The sequence below is a fragment of the Diabrotica undecimpunctata genome, chromosome 7, assembly GCF_040954645.1.
Source record: "Diabrotica undecimpunctata isolate CICGRU chromosome 7, icDiaUnde3, whole genome shotgun sequence".
Classification (NCBI taxonomy): Eukaryota; Metazoa; Arthropoda; class Insecta; order Coleoptera; family Chrysomelidae; genus Diabrotica; species Diabrotica undecimpunctata.
Genome location: NC_092809.1, coordinates 17879565 through 17904582, shown reverse-complemented (window position 1 = coordinate 17904582; position 25018 = coordinate 17879565). Strand labels below are relative to the sequence as shown.

Genomic DNA, 25018 nt, shown 5'->3' with positions numbered 1-25018 from the left:
GTCCGTTAGTACGCTCCCGTAATAGAGGGCAAGTCAAGAAAAATCGCTTCTTTGCCGAATAAAGTATACTATTTTTTCTTCAAACGTAGCAATTTTCAACCATAAATAGTACAATTCATACGCTATTTTTACTCGAAATTAACTGTGACAACTATCAAAGTCGTCTAGTAGTTAGAAATTAAAATAATTAAGTCGTCGTTGGGATTTGCGTCTCCCTGGTTACAGTTGTTTGACAGTTGTTTGCAATTATTAAAGACAGCTTATTGTTGTTGCAACCGCAAGCGCAAATTTAGTGCGAAAATGGAAAACCTAAACGAAATTGAGTCCGCGGCTAATGATGCAGTAGCACGTTTGGGGCCCTCCAAGTCCGGAATAAAGTATTGGTTAGCGTACAAGCACTTCCAAGAGTGGTGCAATACAAGAGGAGTACGGCAAGTTACCGAAGACGTTTTACTGGCATATTTTAATATAATGGAAAATGAAAATAAATGGAAATCTTCTACAATATGGTCACGATACTCTATGATAAAATCCGAGTTAGTTATTAGAAAAAATGTGGATATAAGCAAATTTTTAAAGTTATGTGCCTTTCTGAAAAAAACAAGCGAAGGATATACTGCAAAGAAGTCTAAAGTTTTCACAAAAGACGAGTTTGATAAATTTTTGTTTGAAGCGCCAGATAAGTTGTATTTAGGATTAAAGGTAAAAAAAAATTATATTGCAAAGCATGTAGTATACTCTACTAAATTATAAAAATATTTCAGATTGTTTTGTTAATTGGGGTTACCGGCGCCTGTCGATGCGACGAAATGGTAAAAATGAAGACTGTGGACATTAAGGATAAAGAAAATGTAATAATTATCAAAATCACAGACAGTAAAACACGACAAATTAGATCTTTTACGATAATTGGTCAAAACTACATTAAACTGTATAAAAAGTATGCATCACTGCGGCCTAAAAATTTCACAGAAAACCGATTTTTTATCATGTACCAAAATGGAAAGTGTTACCGAAGCGTCATGGGAATACATTCGATCAGCGCAGTAGCCCAAAAAGTAGCTAGTTATTTAAATTTAAACGATACAAGCGCATACACGGGTCACTCTTTACGACGAACTTCAGCAACACTTTTAATTGATGGAGGCGGAAATCTAGAATGTCTCAAACGACATGGGGGCTGGAAATCAAGCACGGTTGCCGAAGGATATATAGAGGATTCTATAAGAAATAAGAACGATAATGCTCAAAAAATTTTAAACCCTCATGATTCGCCAACATCGGGTATGATTGCTGAAAGTTGTTCTTGACCATCAGTATCATCAACAATTACCAATGCGTATCAAGAGTCGGGAACATTTTTGCACGGTTTCAATTTTGAAAATGCTTCATTAACTAATTGTACTTTTAATATTACTATAAGAAAAAATGATGTTTTAATTGTTGTTAATGACATTTGTATTGTTGCTGTGTGACATGTTTCATATTGTTGCCATGACAACATTTTTCCCTCCGCCGTAAAGAAATGGGAAAAAAAACTACTGCCGGCGGAGACATCAAACTTTGACAGGATCAAGTTAGATAAGTAATGTCATCATTATTTGACGTTTAAAGAAAAAATATTTTCTCAATTTTATAAATAAAAAAAATGGGGAGATAATTACATATTACCAACACACAGCTACTGTCAGAAAATGTCACACAGTCGCCGAGTTAAATAACCCCTCATTCATTTTTAAATAATATTCAAATCCAATTAAAATGAAGTAAAAACCGACAACAGACAATCGTAAAAGGTAATATTTTATTTTTCCGAATCCCTTTTCTCGGAGCGAGAGATGCAAAAAGGTGAACGGACGTCAGATCTTTCACGTGGTCTAGACTATTATTTTGATAAGGCATAAACTACCTTATCAGTGTAAAAATAGTAGGTGTCAGTATCAGTGATATAGTAGCATGTTGTGCGCACGACGGCGTCTCTGGAGAACGTCGCGATGCCGGTAGACGCTCATTCCGGGTTGCGACGCGATCGTGGAAACATCCCTTCCTGATTTTACTTCCGCGTTAGAGAATCACGTTTTTTACGTAGTGAATTACGAAACATATGTTAGCTGTACTTTGAAATTTTCGTAAATTTTTTTAAGTGGATAAGGATTGGTGTTTGTGAGAAAGTTTTAATATATCATATTGAATATTGTGTATGTGCATTAGGATATTAGGAAATTAACGAAAACTAGAAACAAAAAGTAGCTCTATAAGGTACATACTTTTTTTTAAATTTTTAATATTTTTAAAATTGCATACACAACATATATATTATATTATATATATATATATTATATATATATATTATATATATATATTATATATATATATTATATATATATATATATATATATATATATATATATAATTATCTATATATTTACTCTTAGCAGAATTTCAAAGTTTCCCGGTTATAATTCCGGAAAATATTTACAACAAAATTCTTCACGATCTAATCCGGAAACTGAGCAATATTTTTGAAAGTATTAACCTAGTTATAAGTTTGATTAAACTAACTGGTAAACGATGGATTCTTCCTCGGTTGCAGCGGAATTAATAGAGCCACGAGTACTCTTTTTTTTTCAATAATCAAATATATTTCAGTATGCTTTATACCATCATCAGTGATAGCTAAAAAGTTTATGATGAGTTACCTTTTATGTATGCAAATATTTAACTTACAAATTTGAGATTGGGGCCATTAGATTGAAATGGCATGTAAAAAAATCCTAAAAAAATAAACATATCACCATGTTGAGTGGAGTTACAATTTTTTTTTAAACGCTTCACAATATTTCAAAATTGAGGTTGAAGATAAATCAGAATCTGTTCCTTTTAGGACACAAAGTTAGTTCGTTCAAACCAAAACAAAATATTGGTAGATTGGTACAGAAAATCAATGGCCTCAGGGAGATGTTTATATTAAAATTATGTCTTACCATAAATATTCTATAAAATTAAACTTAGTTAAATAAATGAAATATAGGTTCATATAAATTTCAGATATATCACTACAACAAAAAAACCTTAGAATATACCAACTGTTCCTAAAAAATAATTATCCACCAGCTCTTTTAAAGAATTTTTTTTAGCACACCGGCTGAAACGCGTACTACACAAAATCATTCCTCTATTAACACTGCTGTTGTGAATCAGGAAAGCGACACTACAGTTATCACATATATTTTAAAAAAAATTTACATAAGCATACATATATACAAAATGTCGTACCGAAACTGACACGAGTATTCAATTCTATTCTGTTTGCTAATACAGTTTTAACGATAAATTCAGTCTTCTCTAAAATTAAAGATAAAATATAATATGTCTAACATAGTTTATAGTATTTCTTATACAAATTGTAATTTACAATACACTGGCCATTCTTCAATGCAATTAAAGAACCCTATCACCTCCCACAAGAGTGATTCGAAGAAATATCCAGATATGTGTAGTTTATCTCTGCACGTTAACCAAAACGACCACACAGTGAATTAGATAGAAGCCAAGGTAATGGCAAATGGCTATTGAGATGGCTTTTATCTTTGAAACAGAGAAAACCATAGACAAGAAATCTGACAGCCTATTAAGAGAGATTTACTCACATTTACTGTTTTTAGATAAAGAGTTCCATAAAAAAAGAAAACAACATCGAAATAATAAGGAAATCTAAAACTTATGGTTTTCTATTGTTTCTAATATAGAAATTCATCCGATTTACAATGTAGGTAGAGTCCAGCTATAAATTAACACAAAACAAACTGTCAAATTAAGTCATTGTCAACTTTCACTTGTATATCATGGAACACATATCTTAATGCCGCCAATTCAATGCACTGTCAATTTTTCTTTCACCGAAAAAAAAAAATTCACATTGTACCTAGCAATAAAGCTTTTAAAGTTTCTAATAAAATAATATAAAGTTTCTGTGATAATGTTATTGTTATTTATTTCTTAAACTAATGTTTGTTTAAAAAAAAATTGTCCAAAAAAAAAACTCCACTTAATATTTCATTTCAATCTAATGGCCGCAATCTCAAATTTGTAAGTTAAATCTTGGCTGTTAAATACACTTGTTAAACATAACTGTAACTAATCACAAACTTTTTGGCTATTCTTGATGATGGTATAAATCATACCGTAATATATTTGATTACTCAAAAAAAAGTACTATTAGCTTTATTAATTCAGCTGCATATATGAAATTATACGAAAATTACTAGGGAAATTTTTGGATCCATAATCAAGAAGGATATGGTCTCGTTCGAGTTCGAGGTCTCAGTCTGCCTAGTTGCCTTACTCGTGACGTACCGGTATCTTGTTTTGTAGAAATACAAAAACTGTCAAACGACACTGAGGTCTCAATCTGCCTACTCCTCAGTGTCGAGTGACACATAATATATATCTAAGGTGTTAGTTAGAAAGAGTATAAGTCAAAAACTATTTCTTTTCGGGAGAGGGTGTACAAGGTTTTAATTGACTATATTTTCATTTCCTTTTATGGATTTTGTTTGAGTCTCGAATATCTTGTGTTATAAACATACAATTAATAGATCTTAATAGAGTAATAATGAAAATTATATTTGTATACTAAAATATTTGACTTGAACTACAAAAACCTAATCAGTTGTCGACTTTTATAGGCGAGCGGTTTACCCCTTAAAAGACGCTTAGAAACAGAATATACCGACTAAAATTCTTTTTGCATTTCTAATGCACCAAACCTTTTTTATTCAATTCTATATATTTTTCCAAGATGAAATGTATTTTTTTATAATTTTTACAAGTGGGCCGGCAATTGTTATTAACAAATAACTTATACAAAAAAGCAATTTCACCGAATTACTTCGGAATCAGTTTTTTAGGTTTATCTAGTCAAAATAAACACTTTTTCTCTCTCGATAATTTTTCAAAAAATGCTTCCTTTTCGAGTTATTTGCATTTTTTTGTTGAAAAAATGCCTTAATTAGTGATTTTTGTAATTTTTTTGCAAATGAATTGCAATTCTACAAATAGCTTTATAATCTTTAAACCGTCGAGTACAAGTTAGAATATTTTGACAAGGATAATTTTGTTCTATCTTGCTAAAAACGTGGACCCAAATATTTCGAATATGCCTTTCGAGCAGTCTACCGCTAAGTGTGTACAGCGGTTGCGGCGATACAGGCGTGCGGCGCGTAGAAATATTTGTTTAAATTTAAAAAATTAATTCAATACAATTATTACGTACAATTTATTAAAAAAAACGATATTTCTAATTATTTTTATATAGACATATTATACTTAAAACCATTAAAATTAATTTTTTACAATGCTATAATAATGTAATTTTTCTTTTAATATACGTGGTGACTATATTATTGAATGTTTTATTACAGTGAAATACATTAAGCAATATATAATTAATTTTCATTAAAAAATATAATAAAATTAAAATATAATATTAATTATACATTTTCATTGTCAATAATTTGAAAATTTTCGTCAACAGCAACAGGATTTCCATCTCTGGTGTACATGCACATACTGCGCAGCATTCTAAATTATAGGAAATACAATTTCAATTTTTCGTAGAACATTTTTCGGTACATGAGCAGAAATACTTTTGTAACATATCTAAACTAGTTTCGCCTTCAAAATAATTAAAATCAAAACAATTATTTTCCATTGTCCAACCATGGGTTAATGGATCAAGAGATGAAATAATATTGTTTTTTGCTTAAATCCATTCATTTATTTGCCACTTTGCTCTTAAGTAATGTTGTAATAATGCTGGTTTCGAAGGTGGTAATTTTTCATTAGATGCATTTTTTTTAATGCAATATTATATCTTAATTCATTTATGGATTCATGATATTTTTTAAACTTATTTTGAGGGTCATACAGTTTAGATAAAAATAGAGTCAAAACTGTAAGTCCTTCATCTAAAGGTAAAGTAGGCAAATTTCTTAATTTTTCCAATTGACTATCAGTTAATTTCTGCAAAGCTTTAGAAGCCTTCTTTTTTCCCATATCATAAAATGAACTTGTGGTATCACAACCTGTTATAGAATGCATTATTAGGATACTGTTGCATATTATTTTTCCAATTTCTTTTGCAATTTGATGTACAGGTATATATCGAGAACGATCCACATTTGGTACAATATTTTCTGTGTGAAACCATAAAAGTAGTTCACTTGTGAAATCATGATAATGAGATAAAAGTAAAATAAATATATCTGTGTCTGGAGATTTAACAATAATTTGAATTTTTTTATCCAAATGCTGCTGTTGTAATTTAAAAGCGTGAAAAATACCCTAGTATCTGCTTCTAAGTGATTACATTCTAAATTTGAATCATAATACTGATTATTTTCTATCACATATGCTTTACTTCGAGGTTCGAAAGCACCAGAAATAATCAACCTTTTATTGCTTTCTATTGGTAAATGAATATTTTTTTTAATATAATTTTCAATGAATTCAACTAAATTCATATTCAAATCAATATTTGGGTCCACGTTTTTAGCGAGATAGAAACCATTTATCCTTGTCAAATATTCTAACTTGTACTCGACGGTTTAAAGATTATAAAGCTATTTGTAAAATTTCAATTCATTTAGTAGTTTTTTAGAAAAAAAAATCCCAAAAATCACTAATTAAGGCATTTTTTCAACAAAAAAATGCAAATAACTCAAAAAGGAAGCATTTTTCGAAAAATTATCAAGAGAGAAACGGTGTTTATTTTAATGAGATACACCTAAAAAAATTGATTCCGAAAAAATTCTGTGAAATTGCTTTTTTGTATAAGTTATTTTTGTTGATAACAATTGCCGGCCCACTTGTAAAATTTAAAAAAAAATACATTTCATCTTGGAAAAATATATAGAATCGAATAAAAAAGGTTTGGTGCATTAGAAATGCAAAAAGAATTTTAGTCGGTTGATGCTCTGCTTATAGGGGTAAACCGCTCGCCTATTACTCTTAAGATCTTGACTTATACTATTGATACACTATAATTTGGGAAGCTAGAATTGATTTGTACTTAATATATAATATATATAATAAATAATTACGCATGATTATAAAGTTTATTGATAAACGAGAAAGGTATTATAAATTTTTGTTAACATAACATGAAATAAAAATGCTATTTTAAAAGTCATCTTCATCGTAACCTTTAATATCAGGTAGTGTATTTTTTATATTTTTGGCCGTTTTTAAATTTTTGTAGTAGTCGTGAAAAATTGGACTTATCAGTTCAAGTAAAGAGATCAAATCCTTTTTTTTTCTACACTGAAATTGGAATAGGTCCTGAGTGACAAGGGTTGGGCTGCATTTCTTTATTTACATCAGTATTCCTTCGATTCAAGATCATTTTTCTAAATGGTGCATTTTCATCAAGTGTACACTTGAAAAAAATTGTTGCTCTCTCCTGGGTATACCGTAACCATCTAATATCCGTTCACTTAAAGGGCACGCAGCATCAGTTTTTTTTTATTAATAGACTTGTCTTAAGAAGACTTGCATAGTCAAGGAATTTATTATTCTCTACCTCAATTACGTTAAATTTTTGTTTTTTTCCTGTTCCCCTTACTAACTGGTACCAACCATGGGGATGTAAAATTGGTACATTTAACAATTTCTTTTGCTTGTCGATCATACCATGATCAATATCACATTCCAGGTGACTGTGACCTGGTACCATTAACTTGTAGTTTACTGTAGTTAGTGACGCTTTCTTTTGCATTAAACACAGAAAAGTAGCTGTAACATGCCTGTTTCGATTTTGACCACCGCATGAATCGGAATACAGTGAACATATTGAACGCTTTCCGATAACCCTAATAGTTTCTTTGATTGAAAGTACCAAGTTGTTTCGCTCCTCTTCCTCCCTCAGCTTCATGCCACATATAACACGACACACTTCCTGATACGCATTCGTGAATAGTAAGATTGAAGGTCCACAGTTGTCTTTTGTAGAAAGCCACATTTGTATTTAAAAACTGTGTTGGCAAACACTGTTGCAAGTCGAAAGTGTAATACCTCTTATTCTTAGTTATGTCATTCGCAGCAATTTTTTTATCTGTATCTTTCATGACATAGGCATTATCTGCTTCTTGGTGATGTTGATCTAATTCGGCTTTTAATAAAATTGTTTCACCTTTAGAGGTAAACCTAATTTTTGTTGCCAGGACATCGCATTTATGACAGGTATCCACCTTCATCATTCAATTTTCGCTTATCCACTGCTGGACATAGATCTCGCTCATAATTTTCCATCTATTTCGATCTTGTGCCTCTTGCATCCAATTCCTATGACAACGTTTTAGATCGTCAGTCCAACGTGTTGGTGGACGACCTCTGCTTCGGTAGGCATCATCTCTTGGTCTCCATTCCAGTATCCGCTTTGTCCATCTATTATCTGTCATTCGAGCCACGTGACCTGCTCAGTTCCATTTTAGTGTTGCTACCCTCTCTACTGCATCAGCCACTCCTGTTCTTTGTCGTAGCTGACGATTTGGGATCTTGTCTCGTAGTGAAACGCCCAACATCGCCCTTTGACACACACGGATCTTTTAAACAGTTCTCCTTGTCATGGTCAACGTTTCCGCACCGTAAGTTAACACTGGCAAAACACACTGATTAAACGTTTTTCTTTTAAGGCATATTGGTATATCGGACGATTTTAAAATATAGTTCAGCTTGCCGAAGGCTGCCCAAGTCAGTCTTATACGACGGAGAAGCTCAACGGTTTGGTTATCTTTTCGTATGCGAATCTCATGACCTAGGTATTTATAGGCCATTACCTGGTCTATGGATCTTGTTCCTACGCCTATATCTTCGCTGACTACAAGATTTGTCATCATCTGGGTTTTAGATATATTTATTTTCAATCCCCCTTCTAGCGAGGAAAGGTAGAGCTGATTTAAAAGTTCTTTGGCCTCATCTATCCTATCAGCTATTAGTACAATATCATCTGCAAACCTTAGATGGCTAAGCTTTTCTCCGTTTATGTTTATACCCTTGTCGGTCAGTTTTGCCCTTTTACATATATATTCCAAAAGCGTAGTGAACAGTTTCGGCGATATGGTGTCCCCCTGGCGTACTCCACGTTGTATCGGGAATTTCTGGGTTTGACGATCACCCACTCTAACACTGGCTGTTGCGTTTTGGTATATGTGTTTAATTATATTTATATACCGATAGTCAATTCGGCATTCTGTCAAGGCTTCCAACATTTTTTGTTGATTTACGGTGTCGAATGCCTTTTTTTAGTCGACAAATATTAAAGCTAGTGGTTTATTATATTCAGTGCATTTTTCTATAAGATTTTTTATTACCAGTAGGTGATCGTTTGTTCCATAGCCTTTTCTAAAACCCGCCTGTTCTATGGGCTGATAAAATTCCAATTTATTTTCTAGTCGTTTCGTAATTATTTTTGTAAATAGTTTATAAATATGTGAAAGTAGACTTATGAGCCTGTAATTCCTGAGGTCGGTAGCATCCCCTTTTTTTATGAAGTATGATAATTTCTGCGTTATACCACTGGGTTGGTGTTATTGCTTCCTGCAAACATCTAGTGAATAGTTTGGCAAGGACCTACCATAATCTTTTTCCAGCCACTTTTAAGGCATCTGCCACTATTTCACCGCCTGCGGGGGACTTATTGTTTTTCATTTCTTGCACTGACCTTCGAACTTCATTGGGTGTTACGTCCGGTAAAATTTCAGATCCCTGATTGATTATCTTTGGTAATGATCCACTCCGGTTACATTGCTGTTCATTGTATAGTTGTCTATAAAAACTCTCTATCGTGTTCATAATTTGAACTCTATCCTCAATGATTTGGAATACTTTCAAGCTTTTGTTTTCTTCTATTACTCTAGTTATTTTCATCGTATTGTATCGTCTCAGATCTTTTATAACTTCCTTTTAAATTTTCTTATTCAAAATTCTTAGTTCATTTTGGTTATGATCCTGATTTTCCCTAAGTTTTGCATATGATACAAAATTGTTATATTTAAGTAAGACGATAAAGTCTTATTGACTTTAAGTCATCTAACGACTGAGTCATCTAACTTTTCAGCACAGAGATTTCGACACTTTGTTAGCGGTTTCAATTCTCTTGACTGCACCCCTTTTCCATCTAAAGTAGTATAAGTTTTGCCACTGTTTCGTTTTTTATACTTCTCCTTCCTCATGTTACTAGTAAATTTAGGTTCACTTATTTTTTGTTTTGTGTTCGTTGGATGACCTTAATAATTTGTGTTTTGATGTAGAGGGGCCAGCAATTTGATGAGTAACATTCACTTTATCATCCATCAAATTTTGCGTGTCTGTATTTTGTAGTGTAAAACTTGCATCATGTTGAACTAGATGATCATCCTTCACGGCTAATTCGGGTTGATATTTTTCTTGATTAGGTATTAATAACAATTCTTCATCAGTAATGTTAGGTCAAAACCCCCATCATCGGTGCCTTCTAAATGAATAATTCCATTATCCCTGTTACCTAAAATAAATCAAATAGTCAATGCAATATTCATAATCCGCTCCATGTAAGTATAGTTCTTTTCAAATTATTTGGTAAATGACTAATTTTTAATGTCACCACAGTGACCAACCTAAACAGGTAAGAATTTCTAGTAGATTCCACTATTCAATTATTATAATATTTCATGTATATGTTTACTTTGCTGCTACTTGACGTAAAACACTGCGATAAAGGAATTAAGTCATTTACTCAATAACTTGAACAAAACTATAAATTAAAATTAAAATAATGTAAACTCCTCAAAGCTTTTTTCATTTTGCACCACAAAGTCTCTATTAAGGACAAGTCGGGACTGTTAGAAACCCATTCCAGAAGTAGTATGTCATGGCCTTTAATCCAATTTAATCTCTTTATTCAGGTATGTCATCCTACGCCGTCCTGTTCATTGGTAAATTGGTCACTTTCATCAGTGTCACCGGTAGACACTACATATTTAGATCCATTGTCTTTAAATGGTTCCGTTTTTCAAAATTTAAAATTACAGCATCATCATTAATGTTATTCAAACTCTGAGATAAAGATTTTAAATCGCTGCTTTTATCTGCGCAATTATTATAATTAAGTACTACGTGATCATCTTGTAGACTAAAAATATAACCTCACTTTATTTATTACTAACAAAATAACTTAAAAATATAAAACAGTAAATTTACCCCTCTTGGCAATCTGCAATCTCTGTTTTTATTAAGCCTAGGACATATTTTTCTTTTGAATTTATTATGCAAATTATGTAATAATAAAAAGTAGTTATTATCTTCTCGATACCACAACATCAAAATTGAAAACCACCACTCAAGTCATGAAAAAGTTTGCTTGTGTCTGGTTTTCTTATCCAAAATATGTATGTGTCATAACACGCAGATCTCATTCAATTTAATTACGATTTTATGGCCTTAGACCACTCATTACAAACTCTTCGTACAGTTCAAAGTTTATTGCAGTATTGTTCCCTGTTATGTGCTTCACAAATTCCCCAAGAAAGGTTTGTTTGCCGACTTAGAGAGAGCTCAATGAAAAGATTTAATGGTATCTCTAATTACGAACTTTAGCTTCTCACATAAAATTGTTTATTGGCAATTTGAACAAGACTAGCCATAAAAATTGTCGATAAAATGAAAAAGTACGTAAATTCTTAAAACCAAGTTTCCAGATAATAAGAAAACTTTTACTGTTTTGTACGATATGTGCTTAAAAATGAGAACAATTTTAATATATTTTGTTATAATAAACTTTTTAATTATTATTATGCATAAACACATTTAGGTTTACGTTCCATAATTATAATTCTAGTCTTCTTCTGTTAGAGCTTTCCCAACGAAAAGGACCAGCCACAACTATAAAAACGCAGTCTTCATATATATATATATATATATATATATATATATATACATATATATACAACATAAAATTATTATTTTAGCTTCAATAGATTTTATTACTCCATTTAAATCAACGTTTTGGCAGGTAATCCTTGCCTTTGTCAAAATTCTAAAATTAACAAGATTAAGAACAAAGAGTTAGTGTGAAACATATAAAAACCTACCAATACGTAAAGCAAGACACTTATGAAGACGTTAAAATTTAAATCTGTCTTATTGCTAACTGTCATTATTCTCTAATTATGTTTACATGGGCGTATCTTTGGTTTTGTTGTTGAAAGAGGCAAAGTGGAGATATTTTACAACTTTAAGCGTTTGTTATGGTGGTAATTAGCGTATGGCTTAAAAAATAGAATAAATACAACGATAGTCGTATGACATAAGTAAATAATTTAAAATACAAACATAAGCTTATATAAAAATGAATACATAAGATAAAATATAAGACAACATAAACAAATAAAAGGTTATGTTTTCAGATCATGTTGAGATATTTAATCAAGGCGTAAAGGTGTATATAGTTGTGGAAAAGTCTTTTGAGTCCCCTCGGTATACCCTTAATTCACATGTCTCCACTATGTGTTGAATGTTTTGATCTGGAGAACGACTGTTATAATCATTTACGTAGGTTGTGTGCGTGTAATGCATATCCCGTTCTAATTTGCTTAAAGCTCTTCCATATGTTGAGGCTAGTTGAAACCATTAGTCTTTTGGACTGGGTCAATAAGGTTGAATACTTCTGGAGTTCACAGCGTGTCTAATCTGGAGGTAACATTGAAATAATCTGCTGTTCGCTGCTGGGCTATTACTACAAAGTGAAGCAACTTATCGGACAGACCTTAAAATGAACATTTCAAAGAAAAAGTGGATTGCAGTTGGAAAGATTAATATAAATCAAGATCTGCTATGTCTTAGTGTAAAGAAGATAGAATGTGTAATCCATTCTAAATACCTGCTAGCTGGTTAAATGTAAATTTTTACTCTGATGAAGAGATATTAGCCAGGATCGAAATATCACGTAATGCTTTTATGACCTGGAAATCAATTTTATATAACAGAAACCTATCGATGCATATTCGTAAAAGAGTCATAAAATATTATGTGTTGTCTATACTGTTATATGATTGTGAGACATGGACATTTAAAACAATTATAAACAAATTAGAAGCATTTGAATTGTGGTGCTGTCGAGAGTTCCTAAAAATATCGTGGGTTTCGCTCACTTCCAATAAAGATTATAAACTCAGAACGTCTGATCATAAACATCGTAAAAAGAAGAGAAACAGAATACTTTGGAAATATAATTATAAGACTCAAATACCATTTACTGTGCCTCATAATAGAAAGAAAAGTTGGGGGAAAGATATGGATTGGTCGAAAGGTCGAAAGGATTTGGGTAGTTTTTCCAAAATGTTTTCTTTATCTATACTGCAAAAAAATATAGGGCCAGATGGGATTTTTTTCAATTTAAAAAGACAAGAACGGGCAGCTCTATTTGAGAATTCTTAGGTAGGGTACAAAAACGTTCGAAAAATACTCAAAAAAACATTCTGCAGTCATCCAGCCTCTTCGACTTTCCCCAACTCCCCAACCTTTAGGAGCTGCTTTACATATAGCAGATGAAATCCTGTCATATTTAAAATTTGTTAAAGGTGCAGCGAATTTTCCTTCTGCATTAACTGTGAAAAGACATTTTCTTTCTTGATGTTTTTCCTCGCTGTTCAATTACAGTACCACTTTTTGGGGCTTCAGTTACAGTTACTGCGCCTCTACCAATGTGAATTTATTCTGCTTTCTTCTGGCAAAGTTGCTCGTGCCTTTTAAGAAAGCTGTAATATTATTTTTTTTCAGGGTGATCAATTACGAGAGAAATTTTTGTTACTTGCTTCTCGAACAAGTTTTGGTACTTAACTCAATAACCCGTCTTTATCAATTGGACACTCCATTTTCGCACAAGGTATTATCCATTTAATTAGATGGTACTCAGTCTCCTTTCCCAACTGAGAGTCGAATTCACATTGCACTGAATCTCTTGGAGGCTTTCCGGATATTTTATTACGCAAAGTAGTTCTGGCAGCTTTCAATTTATAACTGGCTGTGACCATGGGCATTTTTTTGGATATGACATTTAAAGCTAAATTTACTTTTAAATGTGAGTACTGGACTTTCGGTGTTTTTACCTTTTCTACTCCGCTTTTATTATTCGTCAGTGCGTTTGGCATTTTCCAAATATTTTTAACAAATTTTGAAAATTACTAAAATCATTAAGCAAAATTTTTAAAGAAAAAAGAAAGATTTTTTAAAGATTTTGAAGATCTTAAATGTGTGGTGTTATTATTAGCAATTTAGTAATAAGTAGACATTAAAATTTTATTAACCTACATATAGTAATGACGTACTATAACACGTATTCACTTCTGCCGGTAGTCCCCAAGTGCTACCAGCCGTTTTTTTATTTATTTAAAAATTTTTTTAAAAATTCTCACTGAATTTTTCAAATGTTGTTGTTAAAATGCCCTTTTATCTCTGAATAATATTCTTACATAATTTAGTTGTTTCTTTTCATTGATATTAGTAATTCTTTTTATATATTTTATTTTTTGTATGTATCATTCCCGAATTGTAGTTTTCTACTTAACGCTTTTTAGTTATTGTATTCCCATCATTCGACTAATTGTTTTTTTCTACCTTTGTTTCAACAATGTTTTGTCATTTCGATAACATTTTCTTTTTTAATCTATGAGACTTCTGTGTTATTATTTCTTTGCTCTGTCTTTGTTTTGTGTTGCAATTAATCACTCAATTTCTTCTTTGTACTTACGTATTAATTTATTAGTTTAGCCTTTCTTAAATAATATATATTGTATCTACCTTGGTTTTTCCTTGTTTGTTTGTGCAACTGTCTTTATTTCTACGTTTTTAATTTTAGTTACTTTTAGTTATTTTTGAAAATCAGCGTTCATCTTATTGGAATACATATGACAGAAAAAGTAAAATATATGATCGCCTTATTCTAAGATACTGATGCTGTCTCCTTATTTTTACAAATATTATATATATATATTATATATATATATATATATATATATATATATATATATATTATATATATATATATATATATTATATATATATATATATATATATATATATATATATATATATAACCAAAAAGATGATAACGGGTACTAGTAATATTCAGTGAAACGGAAATAATGCTGGGAGATACACTTTTATCCCTGAGGAAGCAAAATAAAACTCGGGTGCTTCGTTAGATGTGCTTTTTAATTAATAGTCTCAGCTTTCGTCAATGATTATTGACATCATCAGAGTAAACTACAAACAAACAAGAGAAAAAAACAATGAACAGGTGGACACTAAGTATAAAAATAACAAAACACTGACCCAAATTATAGCAAAAAACTCAGTGACTTGGGTGGAAAACAAAGAAAGTGTTATCTGTGTATATACTTAACATATTTTTAGATACATGATGAGAAGTATCCACAGTTCACAATGTATTTTTATTCAATTAAGATCGATCTATTTACATAAAAGGTTAGGTATTTGCGGTTAGGTTTTTATATAAATAGATATACCATTCTGTATGTAGAAAACCAATATGTAGCAACAGGTTTATTAATTACTTTTCGGCACATCTATCTACGATAAAGACCAATCGAGTAATAAATATGAAACGTAGGGTTATAACTTTGTCACATCCTGAATATAGAACAGCCGGTCTTAAAAAACTAAAAACGATCATGTTATAGAATTCATTCCCAGCGAACCATCTAAATAGACTTATTTTTGGTGTCTCACAAGTCATAACAACAGATCAAAGAGAAGTTTCAACAAACAACCAAAATACATTGTACCACTCTTTACCATATATTCCAGGTTTAACAAATAGACTATTAAATACATTTAGAGAAGTACCTTATATATATAGAAATATAAAAACAATATCGAAATTACACACCAAACTTAAAACACACTTAAATATTAAAGAAAGCTCCAATGTAGTGTACTCTCTACCCTGTAATAATTGTAATAGAATATATATTGGAGAAACGTCCAGAAAGGCTGTAGCGGGATAAGATGGTCAAAAGTTCCTCTGCACCGATCAGTACCGCGACTTAGGTTTTCAATAAAGCATATAAAAATATGATTTCATACAAATTTTTAGTTTCACAGAGCCCATAGAACTAAATCTAAAAAAGAAGCTTTTTTCGACTTTATTTTTTCTGGACGCAATTTTGCTTTAAAAAATCTGAAAAAATTCATGAAGATGTACCTTTCGAATACAAAATAGCCTGATTTTTTTTAAATTCTTATATTGAAAATTGAGCTCAGGAAAAATTATTGAAATTTTCAATAATTTTTTAGGTTATGTTAATACTTTTTGGCTAACTTTTAAACAGTAATTTTTTATGTATTTTTTTTTTTCGTTCTTTTTAATGGCCAAGGCATAATTTTTAATTTCTGTGCGGAAAGTATCGAAAAATTAAAAAAACCGCTTTTTTACTTATTTATTTGCACATAACCTAAAAACTTAATTGGTAATTCAACATTTTTCAACATTTTTTCTTCCACATTATCAAAATCCATTGTAAAAGTCCCCATTTAACTCTTTTATAAAGATAGAATTCGAAAAGACCACGTTTTTTTATCCCTTTCGCACTTTTTTTTACCTTACCCCAAAATCAGATAGTTAGATGTATGCTTTTTCATTTATTTTCTTACGGGCTATGAATCATCATTGTTAAAATAATCATTTTTAACTTACAAATTCTCAAATTACGAAAAAATCGTGATTTTCTAATATTCATATTCTGATATTCATTCATTTCATTCACTTCATTATTTTAACCATATTTTATAACTTCTTTTATTTATAAAAGCTTATTTACTTTCAAAGGGGACAAACTATATGCATTATCCTCTATTACTGTCTTCACAAAGACAAACTTATACTATAAATCAAACCCTTAAAACAAATCGTTTCATAGACACTTTCATTGTTCAAACTCGGTAAAAGAGTCCACTTAAGAATTATCCTTTTCGGGATTTATGACTCCGGACATTGTTGCCTTCAGTATTCCACGGGTCATCGTAGAAAAATAACTTCCGTGCTACGTTATCGAAATCTTTATCTAAATTGAAAAAGAAAACTATAGCGGAGCTTCTCGCTGTTCATCTATAATGTTTGCAATTTCCACAAACATTAGGTGAATATAAATGTATTGTTATCTGAAGAAAAAATTGAAAAATATCAGGATTATTATAATTTTGTGCATTTCTGTTTGAATTTTAACAAGTGAGATAAGGCGGACCTGAAAAATTACATAAAAAATACACAGTGTATTTGTAGAGTCTTTATTTTTGATTTGTCTATTACAAATTTATTATAAATTAATTCAAGACTTATAACATATACTGCCTCAATATTAATAATATAATATGACAACGTTAGAGTAAAACAAAAGAGCAGTTAATATATATATATATATATATATATATATATATATATATATATATATATATATATATATATATATATATATATATATATACATATATCCCGCTATCATTTAGAGCTCTTTTCACGTTGCAGTAATTTAGCATCACCAAGAAATGCTATCGTGTTCACATCGACATAAGTCGTGTATGTTCGCATCATGGCAGGTGGTTGTCGCTTTAAAAACGAATTACGTGCTACGATTTTTTTTATGGATTTTCTTAAGTTAAAATTGATTTCATGTAATGGAATAAACTATCTTACAATAAAGTCGTCCCAGGAACGCAACTCAGCAATATTGGCAATATCATTTTAAAGTCGTCTACTTTAAAATATATAATATAGTTTTGAATTGTGAAAATAAATGAGTCAGATAAAATTAAATTATTAGAAGAATTTTTCACCAAGTAGCCAAAAACAAAATTTGTTTATTTTATTAATGTTTGTATTTTCAGAACGATTTTCGAAGTGGAAATTGAAACGTCAATAAACTTATTTTTACCTTTAAAGTTTTAATTACTTTAAAATGCCACAAAAAATAGCTTCAAAACAATATTCTCTTGTGTAATTTAAACCAAATATTTGTTATTATCATACCGTGTTCTTGTCAAAATTGGTAAAACCTATCACCTCGATCATTGCTCTCAAGGCTTATTAAATACAAGTTAAATATTAATTTGCATTAAACATATTCTGAAATTATTTGAAACGAATAATATAGTACCAGTTCATGGCTATCTTCCAAATCCATAATTATTTCAATAATTTGTTAACGACCAATACACTACAATAAAATGACAGCCGACGAAAAACGCAACGGCCCTAAAGGGCATTATTTCATCATGCAATTGCAAAACAATTCCAAATCGCATAATCGGCAATTCAAATGCGGTTATTATCTATATATTATTATTGGCCCGTCGATGTTACAAATTCTATTGACACGTTCAATCTTAAAATCTCTAATACGAGGACAGTGCTGTTAATTATTAAAAGTAAAAATAATTTAAAGTCGTTTAAACACATCAACAAATAAATAGTGATAGCTTTCATTGAAAGACAATAAAATGGCTATCTTGTAAAGATAGCCATTTTATTGAGTCATGTTAGGTATCATAATAAAGCACCAATTATTTATTTATCGTATGGCATGCAATAAGAACACATAATTAAAAATCAATCTATGGAATCCATGGAATATCAAAACTCCATGGAATCGCCTTCGGGGGCACTCTTCAACAATGTGACGGACGGTCTGTCGTTGCGCACCATAGTCACACTCAGGAGTAAGGGCTTTTCCCCATCTATATAAGCTGTCAGCATATCTACCGCTACTTGTTCTTCTTTTCTTTAGCGTTTTCCGTGTATTGCGGGTCAGTTCAAAGCCTGGCGGTTTCTGATTTGGTGTGCTTCCTGTGGTGAGTCGCGTTCTCCCATTGTTTTGGTGCGTTGGTGAGGTTGAAATATTCGTGATGTAAGGAGTTGGCTCTTAGTAATGAAGGATATCTGGAGCGCAGTCTGTTTATTTCGATATCAAGCATATCATGGTGGATGGGTAGCTGATGGTTAGCCTCGATTTTTTGATATTCTCTTAGAAGAGAATGACTTTTTTGCAGTTTCAGCGGTGCAATGTGACTCAGAATGGAAAACCAATAGTTCGGTGTACTTGAGATCATTCGTGTTGTCTGGTTTAATTAGGTTTCAATAATTTTCGTGTGTTTGCTATTGAGCCATACCTGGGAGGCATATTCAGCCACCGAGTATACAAGTCCGAGAGCGGACGATCTGAGTACGGAGGCTGAGGACCCCCATGTAGTGCTACATAGGTTTTGGACGATATTATTTCTCGTTTTCAGTTTTGCTGCCGTTCTTTGTAGGTATTCTTTAAAACTTCCGTTCTGTCCAGAGTCATTCCAAGATATTTTGGTGTTAAGTTATGAGTAGGTAGACTGTTTTCAAAGTTAACGGAGAGTTTTTTGTTGGCCTGGGCATTATTCAGATGGAAACAGCACACTTCGGTTTTCGTTGCATTGGGCCGTAGCCTCCATTTGCGAAAGTATTCTCCCATAACGGCAAGGTCATCCGTTAGTATTTTTTGTGTAATATCCATGTTATTATGTCTTGTTGCAATGGCTCAATCGTCAGCGTAGCCAAATTTCTGCGAAGTTGTCCTAGGTAGGCCGCGATGTATAAATTAAACAGTAAGGGTGCCAAAACAGATCCCTGTGGCATTCCATTGGTTGATGATGTTATGTTGATACATGAGCTTGAAATCCAGAAAAAAGAAAATATGCAGCATTTCTAGCATACTTATGTTTATATTCCTTTATCTGTTTATTCCATAATGCTTCCATAGCTTCGTATAACTCCATGAATCTAACACTCTCCCTTTCAGATCATTTTCTTTTTCTGTTTACTCCTCGTTTTCTTTTCTCTTTTCTCGACGCAATTTTAATTTTACAATACCACACCACTTGGATCTAATTAAGTTGGTCAGCATCCTACTTAACTTAAATAAAACCTATTGATACAAGTGTACTTGGCTGAACAGGTGACACGATCAAAGTAGCTTCCAAGTGTTGCGCTGGCAATGTCTAAGAAGACTTTAACCAAGTACATTAGGTTAATGTCAACTCGCCTTTAGACCAAGTACCTTGCACATTGCACGTTCCAAAACTAATTACCCATTGCCGTAAGCTGGGTTGTTTATCTATGGGCTGGGCTATTAAGCGTTTTTTTTTCTAGGTTCTTTGCAATATACTTTCTCGTGTGATGAGAAGCAGGCACATCTTATACGATCTTTCGAAGGATTACTTAGGTTTCCGAAGTGAGAATCGCAAAAATAAGTGGGAGCGGCTGAGTGATGCAAGCAGCAAACAGCTGTGGTAAAAAAGACGTCTTCTTGGTCTCTAGACGCCTCTTGCATACCACAGTATAATTCTGTGGATTACATTAGTGACTCCGGTTTTCTGTCTGATCCATTCTATTCTTTTTTGATCTCTCTTTGTATACCTAGCATGCATAGCTCCATTGACCTTTGATTAAATTTAAGTTTAGCTGTTATCTCTTTCTTTAGCGACCAAGGTTCGCAGTCGTATGTGATAATAGGTAGTTTACACTGATATAATGCTTTTTTCTTTAGGTAAAGTGGCATCTTGGATTTGAATATAATTGCATTTTTATCAAAAGATGCCCAAGCCAGCTTCATTCTTTAATGGATAGGCCTTTGTTCTACCAGCTAATTTTACTGATTCTAGAGTTGCAGAGAAGAGGTTTGGTAATATAGTGTCTCCTTGTCGGACGCCTTTGGTAGTGGAAAATTCTGGAGTGATTTTATAAATTTTTTATTCCCAAAACATTTAGCACGTTATGTAAAAATTTTACATTCTACATTGCTAGATCAAATAATAATAATAATATTTTTTTTTATATTATTTTTAATATTTTCTGTAATTTGCTTGTCATTGCCTATTAAATCTAATACCGAAATCGCTTGAAGAATGACAATTAGCTAAGCTATGTATTTCTTTTATTTCCTAAACAACTCCCGTATTTATTGGCGCATCCATGTTGCAATTTCTATTGACACGTTAAATCGCAAAATCTCCAATAATTCTAATACAAAATTATGTTAAATCGCCCAATGGATTTCAAATATATATTATTTTAAGCCCATGCTGGATGAAATTACTGATCCATGAATTTGATAATCATGTGATTATATATTGTAAATGTGCTGTTCTTGTTTACGTAATATGATTAGTTTTATTCTTTTAATTACAAACACAGTTAGGATTAAAAACCAATTAAACAATAAACAGAATTGTAAAGACTTTCGTTTGTAGTAAATTGAAATTATACAAAAATATTTTTTGGTCCACTAATTTAAGTCATTAGGTGTGCTTTTCTTCTGTTATATTTCTTTCTTATAACTAGGTTCTTCTTTTTTATCGTGCTTGTAAGTAAAATCTAATAGCGTGTCTCGCAAAACAGGAAAACAAAAACCAAAATAGATATATCGATGGAAGGCAACCGTATATACGTATTTCTGACTATTGGTCGTCTTCAGTACGATGCATTTAAGTTAGGAACTTTCCCAAGTTAACATACTCCTTTCCTAACTTTTCTTTTTGTTTTAAACGTTTTACCGTTTGGCATTCCTTTCCTTAGGTAGCTGTAGCTTCCTCCGTTTTTATTGTTAGTTATTGCCCTGGAACCCATCAGGGTCTTCTAACTCTAATGCCAAAAATTGGTCGCATTGCTCCTGTAGTGATCACAAAGAATATAGACGCATATAGAAGAATGTTTCACTGTTATTTTTGAGCGTCGGCAAAGGTTGATCGCACGTTATGAAAAAGAACAGAATGACAGTGACAGGTGGATCAAGATTTTAGTACCAAAAGGGAGCGGCCATGTCAGCGCTATTATAGCTTCTAAAATATGAAAGAGTGGGGCAACAAATGCAACTTTTGATATTTTTATACATAGGTGCCGCATGGTAGGTATAAAATTTTTTAAAGAAAATAATATTATTTTTACTTTTAATAAATGAATCTTTTAGAAAAAATAATATGATTCAAATTTTTAATTGAAGTATGTACAAATCTACAAATAATATAGTTAAAACTCTCTTCTTATAAACTATAAATACAATTAATTAAAAGTCATTCACCGGGAGAGAGAAAGCTCAAAAAATTGTAAGGTGTTTCGATCAAAAAACAATTCCTGATCTTGTTAGTACGCTAGAATTGCTTTTCAGTACATACAGCAAGGAATTTCGGCTGCTGAGACATATACTATAGCAAATACTAAGAAATTCAAATCTGCAACAACCGACGATAAAAAGAGACTTCGAGAGAATTCCATCACCCCCTTGTACCAGAGTTGCTAAGAAACCAAGGTGCTCTAACGAGCAGACTAGGTCATAAAGCACCCTGGCAAAAGTATTTAGAATGGTGGTAGCACACAGACACCAACCTGATACTCAACTAGATCCTGCTCAAGCAAATTTGTTCATTAACAAACTGGAGCACGCACTTGATAAGGCTCTTATCTGAGGTCAAAATGAACTTCTGCAGTTCCATAAAACATCGTTTAGGGACCCTGTGGGTGAACTGTGTTAACGAGTATAAAAAAATAGACGAATATGTGAATGTGAAGTGACGAAGTGGTGAAAACTATTGCAGGCCCGTAGGAGGGAATACACTTAAATATAATTGTTCCAAATAATATGCACAAGCGCCTCATGGTCCTCACACGCGTCCCCGAGAATAAATCTTGAAGAAGAATCTATCAGGACCCGTCTAAAGAGGGAAAATCAAGACCTTAACACAGAAGACTGGTTGGTAAAACAAATTGGGAAGCATGTCAAGCAGACCTGGAATATTGTTTAGGTGAGATGTGGGTAAGATTGAAGGGATGATAAGGCATACATTGAACGTAGATGTGGCCGCCGTACAATTTCATTGTCATGTCAGCGCTTAAAGATAACTGTCTTTAAGCGCTGTGAGGAATTTCAACGGGAAAGTACCCTGGTGGAATGAAAATCTTGCAAATTAAAAGACAGAAGTCAAAATTGTCTAAAAAGTTTGATGAAAAGTTCTGAGAAAATTAAATTTTTGGTTGAAAAATTTTGAAATTTTTTAAAAATGCTTCGTAAATTTTTGGTCACAAAAAACAGTATAATAAAAGTTATGTGACGGTTTTTCGTAGTGTTGGAACAAACCTATTTTTAATTCAAAGTTATAAAATATTACCAACATGTAATAAAAAAAAATAAATACTTTGAATATTGTAAATATCGTACCTTTTTTCGTTTTAAAATTAAAAATTTAATCATTTAATATATTAAAAATAAAGATTTTGTTGTGAAAAAAACAAAACAAAGACAGCTTGCAAATCAATGGCATCGAAATTTGATTACAAGTAGATACATAAGTTAAATAAATTACTTCGTTCGTACGGAGTATTTCGTCTATTTTCGTAGGCAGTCAGGGAAAGTAAGTAAGGATGTTTGTCAAAATGTTAGGTCAAAATATACATAACAATAATAAATAGAAACTATAACTAAGGTACAAAAATTACACAAATTTGACTCTACAATTTAAATTAAAGTTTATAAATTAAAACACTGTTATTCTCTGACGGATTTATGAATTGAAAGTCTTCATTAAATTGAATTGAAAGCCCTTATGTGTTCTGCCATTTGTTTGTTAAAGATTCTACCCGTTTGACCGATGTAAATTTTTGGGCAGTCGCCACATGTATAATTTGCATAAAAAGGCACTCTGCCGGATAATTAATTAGAACATAAATTTGTGAAAGTGTTGAATAAAAGTTTTTGGTATTTTATTGCTTCATAAGTAGTAAATTTCTGCCATAGCAAAATGGAATAAATAATTAGTTGTTTGTGTATTTTAACATAAGCTTTCGATATAAAGCTTTTTACAATTTTTGTGTTAATATTTCCACAGAGCATTGAAAATTCAAATTCATTTAATACACTCGAACAATGTGTATTATTTTTAAATAGCTATTAAGTATACATGTTAACAACTACATTTTAAAATTATCGACTCTCTTCTATTTTTATCACTCACTATAAGCAATAATTGTTTCAGGTTACCTAGAACCGACTGCAGCAGACAATTGTACGTCCATTCTGCATATCCAAGGAGTCGTAAACATATCCTAAAGTTTCCATATCGTAAACACAAAATTGTTTTCTTCGAAAATTCGTATTAAAAACGCTTTTTAAAAGAAACAAGGAAAATCAAGTCTGCTGTACAATACACTCTTTTACTACGGTATTCGATTCATAAAGGAATCTTTAGAGGACAGAAAAAGGATACTGTTTGAACCGGTCGTCGTATTACGTGTTTTTTGTGTGTGTTTTGTGCATGTCGCGTTTCTGCGGAGGAGCTGGAAGTTTTTGAATAATAAAAGTGCTTTGGGGTGTTTTATTGGTTAACCGACCTCGCTGGAGGATACTGCTTTTTGAAATATTCATTTCAAAATGGTTGAAGGTAGGTTTTGCACATTAAACATTTAACTATTGCATTGTCTTCATTGTAGGGAATTTGTTGAGGTAAAAGTCTGAGCTCTTTACGGGGAAATAAAAACAAATATAGTTAAGAGACTAAGCAGATCAAGGTTTAAAAAACTTTGCTAAATAGATTATTATAAAGTCTTTAATGTTTTTTATCTATAAAATTTTATATCAGAAGTTAACTATAAGTTGACAAAAATTAACTTGTTTCGATTCTTAAAAATCGGTGTTTATATTTGTGTATTATATCTTATATATGTATATTTTAGAATAAATGTACAATGGTTCTTCACACACAAATTGTGTAGTATATTCAGAGATGTAGTAATATTAAACTAAATCCAGAACTGGAGGACAATAAAGCTGATTTTTAAAGTGTAGTGCGCGTATTGTCCGCTAGGTGGACACAAATAAGGGGGAAAATGTAAATATTGTTTGAAATTTCACTTGTTTGCCGTGATAATTATATAAAATTTTGTGTATAA

The 25018-nt window shown here is 31.6% G+C and overlaps 1 long non-coding RNA gene across 1 annotated transcript in view; it reads left to right on the top strand.

Moving 5' to 3' along the window:
- The first annotated feature begins 2027 nt into the window (after positions 1 to 2027).
- LOC140446199 (uncharacterized) overlaps positions 2028 to 25018 on the top strand; it is a 245257-nt gene continuing 222266 nt past the window's right edge. The window contains exons 1-2 of the long non-coding RNA XR_011951465.1: positions 2028 to 2259; positions 24106 to 24510. This is a non-coding gene — a long non-coding RNA (uncharacterized lncRNA). The remainder of the gene's footprint in view (positions 2260 to 24105; positions 24511 to 25018) is intronic.